The 6,634-nt window shown below is 45.9% G+C and overlaps 1 pseudogene; it reads right to left on the bottom strand.

The window, feature by feature from the left end:
* Window positions 1–833: 833 nt before the first annotated feature.
* Window positions 834–5,353, bottom strand: LOC124698222 (annotated as a pseudogene).
* Window positions 5,354–6,634: the final 1,281 nt, after the last annotated feature.

Below are 6,634 nucleotides of genomic sequence, written 5' to 3' on the forward strand. Positions count from 1 at the left end.
TGGTGGTCGATTTTGTTGAAATGTCAAATGGTCATGGTTATTGCGTGTTCCTTAAAGCGATACTATATCGGTATATTGGATGGAGGAAAATCTATGTGCGTCTAAAGGATATCAGCTCGGAGCCGCTTTATCTAACAGTCTACGTCTGGGATGTACCCTACATGTACGAACACAATGCGGCCGGTGCGCCGAGCTTGACATAAACTCGATAACATATATGCCTGCTACTTGCATGCATAATAGACGATCGTCTACACTTGTATTTGCTGTCAACGTCTCTCAGTTCTGCGTGGCTTTGACTTCTCTTGAGTGCACCTTTTTCCCCTTTGTGCATGGACATATATATACCTCATGATTTATTAAAGCAACACTGAATTTCTCTCTCTCTCTCTCTCTCTCTCTCTCTCTCTCTCTCTCTCTCTCTCTCATTATACATAATACGCTACTCCATTTTGTTGACTCTCCCTCTATAAAATATACGGTACTCCGTTTTTCGTTGGCATTAGCATGACTAGTGCTCTCCTTGGTCAATTCCTTGGTAGCCATGTGACAAATCCAAATCTCGGTATGGTAAATCAATTACAGTAGTATGGAGCCACCACCGCTAGTTGGCTAGCCACATGTGTTTTGACCAAATGTTCCAAGCATTTTACCTACCAAGCCTGTGGGATACAAGGCAGGCTTTTGCAGTAAAGTATACGCGTAAAACAGTAGCCAAAACGCCCAATCCTTCTTCGCATCCAACCTGAAAGCCACAGGTTACTTGAGGCTAGCTTGAGTTCTGTCTGTACCTTTATCTGCTGCCTTCACTTACAAGGAAGCTATCAAAGGTATCGATTAAACACATGAACCGGTCAACATTATGTTCATCTTTCTTCTCTATTACAATTTTGGTTTTGCACAACTTGACGGGCATGAAACCCCTTTAAACTAAGCACAAACAAGATAAAATTACAAACTCTTTCTCGCGCACCATGCATCCGAGTTTCCAGAAAGGAAGGGGAAACAAGGTGTCACCGAGCACCATGCATATGTAGAATAGTCATCACCCAATGCCTGCATTCGAACATGAAGCAATGTCGATGTCCTCTAAATGAAATGGATTGGAAGATTCCATGTGATGACCGATGTTGGGAACCTCCCATTGTGAAATCCATCACCGCATGAAACGTCAGAAAGATGCTATTTGATCACACTTTACAGATACCCGAGCCATGCAAGCCGATCTGCTCATCATTGCACTTCAGCCTCCAACTAAATGGTTCCTCTGTAACCATAGTGGAGATGTAGAAATTCAGTCCTTGTTCTTGCGAGCCCGCTGAGGAGGCCTTCTTGTCATCAGACTTCCGGCTTCACCCTTGCGCTTTGTACCTCCGAGGAGACCAAGAGCAACAGCTTCTAGAGCTCTTACGGTGGGTGCCCGAGTTCTGGTTCCATGCCTTGGCTGGACAGTCAGATCATGTTTCCCCATGGCCTCCAAAACACCAGGAACTATCTCGCTGTTTGAAATGGAAGTAGCTACACCTTCATTTTTCTGCAGGCAGTTGTGATTGTCTAGCGAAGTCTCCATGCTAGCCTCGTCTACTGTATGAAACTTTCCCTCTGATGACTTGTCCTCATTTATATTGGCCACATTAAGTGATATGCCGTTGGTAGCAGACTTTGCAACATCTGCTATCTCCTCACATGGCTTCCCTTTCGTTGAGAAGTTTTCGAATGTTCTGGTTTGGAAACTACCACCAAGATCAACAACGGTTGGCTTTAATGAAGCGGATAGAGGCTTCAATTTGTTTCTCTCCAAATCATCAGCATTTCGGAAAGAAAAGCTGTGCCGGCTGGTATGGACATTGCTAGAGCTAGCAAATCTTCTGCTCTTTGGGGATAAATACACACGTCTCCCAGCTTTCGTTCCAAGTGCAGAGAAGCATGCCACATCTACTTCGTCACCATTACTATTAGAAATGTCCGAGTGCTGATCATCAGAAGAATGGCCATCAACTGGAGAAACAGACCGTGGTGCAGTCTCCATGCTTTGCAACAAATTCACCAGGGAGGTTGTACCGTAAACTGATTCCATTTCGATGTTTTTCGCACGAGCTGACTCTCGTCCATGATATTCCTGGTCATCTGATATGTTATCACCACTATATTGCTCCTGAGAGGAACTGTCACTCGACATATTATCTGAATACTGTGCAGGTCCAGAACTAATATCTGCATCAGCGGGTAAGCTTCTCAGCGCCCTCACTTTGAAGGGCCCTTCCCCTTGGACCAAGCTAGTATCAATTACTGTGAACACCAGAAGCTCCATATCATCATTCAAAGGACCATCTTGGCTTGTTGTCCAAGCATTTTTATGAGCTGATGCACCATTATCTGTACTATCAATCTCTAGCTCAAGAAGAGAGGGATCTGTTGCCACTTTTTTAAGGACGTCAGTGGTACAATCGAAATAGTGCGCGCCTTTAGTGAGCTTCTTTCTTGAGAATTTTTTGATACCAGGCACTATAAATACAAGGCAATTCTTAGCTGTGCGGACGTCTTTTGGCTGCTCTGAATGCCACCCTCTTGCAAGCAAACGGGGCCAGACAGCTTCCCAAAAAAGATCATTTGATTTTGCCTTACTTCTCCTGAAATCCCCTGTTAAGAACTTGATTATGTCTTCTGTAGCAAGCGTGGAACAATCTACGCCTTTAGCCATGTTGGCAGAACCAGATAGACCTTTGCTTGCTTTGGATGTGTCCTTAACAAATCCCGTCAAATCATCCTTCCCTTTACCAACCGCAATGACCTCAACAAAAGTTTCTAGACCAATAGTGGATTTTAGAGTGAAGACACATTCCTCTAAAGATGTCAAGTCATCACTGAAGGACTTCAAAACCTGCAATATTCAAAGTAGTTCAGTTCTCAGCCATGATGTATAGAACAATGATACAATTATATCATTTAATTTTGGAAACACTTTTTGTGTGAAAAAAGGTTGGTGGTATGAGCATGATCAGGGAATCATGCTGAAAAACTAGTGAAGCATGAAACTGAAATTAGTCGTCCTCTTCTGATATTACACTGAGCATTGTGCCCCAATCTGTAAGATCTCCAGTGACACCAATAGAATCTTATCAAATCATGAAGAGACTTACATTTTGCACTATTCCATATCCCAAAAAACAGTTCACAGCAGTAATTTAGCATGAGAGAGATAAGGTTAACAAAAGTGAGAGAGAAATTAAAATCAACATTCTATCAAAATGCATACCTCAACTAACGAATCGTGAGATTCTTTGGATAATTTAGATTTCAAACGAGATATAAGCTCCTGCTGCCGGCGACCGGTAAAAATGCTTTTCCCAAGAATACATCTAGTACTTCTTGTCTTTCTACAGTGCGATCCATCGTTTGTACGCATCTCTGTTGTAGAACCTTCCATAGTAGTACGAAAGCATGTCCGCCACAGTCTTACTCCCTACAAACTTGCTCAACAGGTTGAGATCTTTACCAAAAATGTGCAGTCCAAGAAGAAAGCATTCTTCCTCTAGATCACTCCAAACAGAGGAAGATAAGCCAGGCAGTGAAGCAGTTTTTTCTTTTTCTCTCTGATGCACCATTGTCTGGTCAGTGAGGAGGCTGCGGCATTTTCTAGTGAAACATAGAACCGGCTTTTCACCAGAGACTGGATTGCTCACAGATTCAGTTTGACCTACTGGCAACACATCATGAGGATCCAGATACGGTGAATCGCATTCACTTGTAATATCTTCCTTCTTATTGACTTCACTTTGTGGATGGCTTCCCCGTATGATTGGTATAGCTGATGCAACATAGCTAGGATCATCATACACATGAAACTTGCGAGTGTAGAGTGAGCTGGCCATAAGATGACGGCGTTCATCCTCTGTGGCTAGATTGGGGATTTCTGCCTGATGTGCACTTCCTATAGATGGGGCTATTGGTCGGTCATCCAGGCTGACATCCGAATCATGGGAATCTTGTAAAGACAAATGGTCATCACCACTGTCTTCCACCTGAATTATCTCTATCTGTTAAGAAATGGAAGTAAAAAAAGGTCAGTTGTCAGCGAACATCAAACTGATACAATAAGAATTATTCATCATCAACACAAATAACTATTTTTTTATGCATTTAGGAGCATGAATTAAACGGGAGAGCATCATCAGCATATGCCCTGTTCTGTATGAAGTGAACGCGTGAGAAGCTTCATCCTTTAGAGAGCTTGCATGCATCTCTTAATCTCTACATGCATGATATATGCAGCATCTGTAATGTACTATATGCTACGGTAAAGTAAATGGCATTGCCAATTCATTACCTACTACAGCAAGCAAATGGATTAGAAATAAGTACTGCAACTAGACGAACTGCATTATGTAAACTGAAGTAGCTTATGTTGCATGGAATGTCTCTGAGTAAAATTGAAAAAAAAAAGAGCTTTGTAAAGTTCCAAGCTGCATCAAATGGTCTGCGAAAGACTTGTCAATTTAGGCATGGCAATGGCGAGATTAGAAGAACAAACAGTATCCAAACAAGGGCCATCAGAATCGATGTCACCCAGCAGCCACCGGTTTTATGCACACGTTACAATATCAAGTGCAGACAGACAATGCAGGCCATGTTTATGGTGTTTAACAATTTCTGAGGAAGAGCTGCAGCTAAGCATAATTCACAAATTCGAATAAAACAGATTTTTTTTTGTTAGATAAGTGCAACTCTGTCGTGACAGACAGATTAGTTGGATCTCTCAGTATAAAAAATATAGTATAATCAGCTGCTGGAATTAATCACTGCACCATAACTGGGAGATATATCAGCAACCTGACGATGTAATAGAGAATCAAATTCACAATCACTGCACCCGGGAGCAACCCTACAAATCTGAGGAGCCCGAACACACGAATCGTGCCCTGCAAATCTCAGGCAGGCAGGCAGGCACCACCCTGACCCACCCAATCTAACAGACCACGGCCGCGCATCCCATGGAGTGCGACGACGGGCACGGAGCGACTCGCAGACGACCCGAGCGTGGAGGCCGGAGCAGCCAAGAACGCGCGGCGGCCGCACAGAGCAAACCCCGTGCCCTCGCGAGACGAACACGTCGTATGATGCGGACGCGAACGCCGTCTCCGGAATCTGGATGGTGACGTGATCACGGAGGAAAACCAGCGCGGCGGAAAGCAGGAGCACGCGTGCCGTAGCGGCACGGCGCGGCCGCGGACCGAGACGGGCATGACCCGAAACGGCAGCCGCCACCCGGGCAAGCAAGGACGAATGTAAACATGGAAAGAAAACAGAGCGGAGCGAAGCGAAGCGACAAACCTCGGGTTCCATGCAGCCGAGCCGCCGCGGGGACCCGCTCGACGAAGCTTCGGGGCCGCCGGTTCTCGGTGGAGAAGAGGGAGACGGAAGACACGGGACGACGACGACCGGGAGGAAGAGAATCTGGGGCGGTGACGGCGGCGCGGATTCAGAGGGCGAGGCGCGGGCGGGGTGGACGAGCAGCGGAGGAGGACGGCGGGCGGCGGGGGGAGGAGGAGGACGGCGCGTGAGGCTTTTGGGAGGTGGTTTGTTGGCACGCAGTCGCGAGGAGGAGGAGGCCAACAGGGGGCGGGGGCGGAGGCGGAAGACGGGTAAGACAAAGAAAAGAAAAGCAGGGCGTCGGGCGTCGGTCTTTAAAGGACAACAGCAAGAGGAGAGGGAGAGAGAGAATCGGTGGTGTGCTGAGAACGCTCGCTCTCACGACGACGTCGTGGGGCTGGCTGGCTGGCTGCCCGTCTGCGTGAACCAGTCGCCCTGGATGCAGCTTTCCATCCTGGCCGTCCATTGGAGCCACGGCGCATACGCACCGTCGGATCCAGGTAAGAGCGGTTTTGGAAAGTATTTTGCTAGATTTCTCATCTGCAATAGTAAGGGCACATGGTAAATGATGATCTCACATATTATCTTTTGGATGGAGTTCTTGTTTCATCCTAAACGCTTTTCATCGGTATGCGTGCCCACTGTTTCGAGTGATCTATTGACTGTACGCCATCGCTTATTAAATCGGGAGATACGCCTGTGCGCCCATTAAATTTTGATATGAAAACGGTTGGTTCCAGATACCTCGTCTTATTTATTCGGTGGAAACTTTTGTGGAAAATAATTATTTAGGATATCGACACGGTCGAAAAATGACAAAATGCGTTGATGAGGGCGATTTGTCGTATGTAATCCTGCGGTTGGTTGTTCTCCTCGATGACCTGGAACCTCGTTGCCCGCAAAAATTTCTAGAACGTAGTCGCCTTGTTGTGGACGAAAGGTATACTTTTGTTGTTCTCCCAAGCGGCTCTCCTTTAGTTCTCGACGCACTTACTTGCTGCTCGTAAAATAGTCGTTTGAGAGATGGTACAGTACACTGGTACCAAATGGCAGCTTAGAAGTGGTTATCGTCTATAGGTCTCGGACGATTCTTGTATCTGGCTCAAAGCCTCGATCTCTACCGAAGTGCCACCCTCAGACGGTTCTAGTTTTGGCTCAAAGAACATCATGAAGAAGCACAATGTTGTGGAGGAACAACTCCATTGTATTGCTACAACGTGGACATCACGATTGTTGAAGGAACCACTTCAACATGATGCGCTAG

Source organism: Lolium rigidum, chromosome 3 (genome assembly GCF_022539505.1).
Source record: "Lolium rigidum isolate FL_2022 chromosome 3, APGP_CSIRO_Lrig_0.1, whole genome shotgun sequence".
Lineage (NCBI taxonomy): Eukaryota > Viridiplantae > Streptophyta > Magnoliopsida > Poales > Poaceae > Lolium > Lolium rigidum.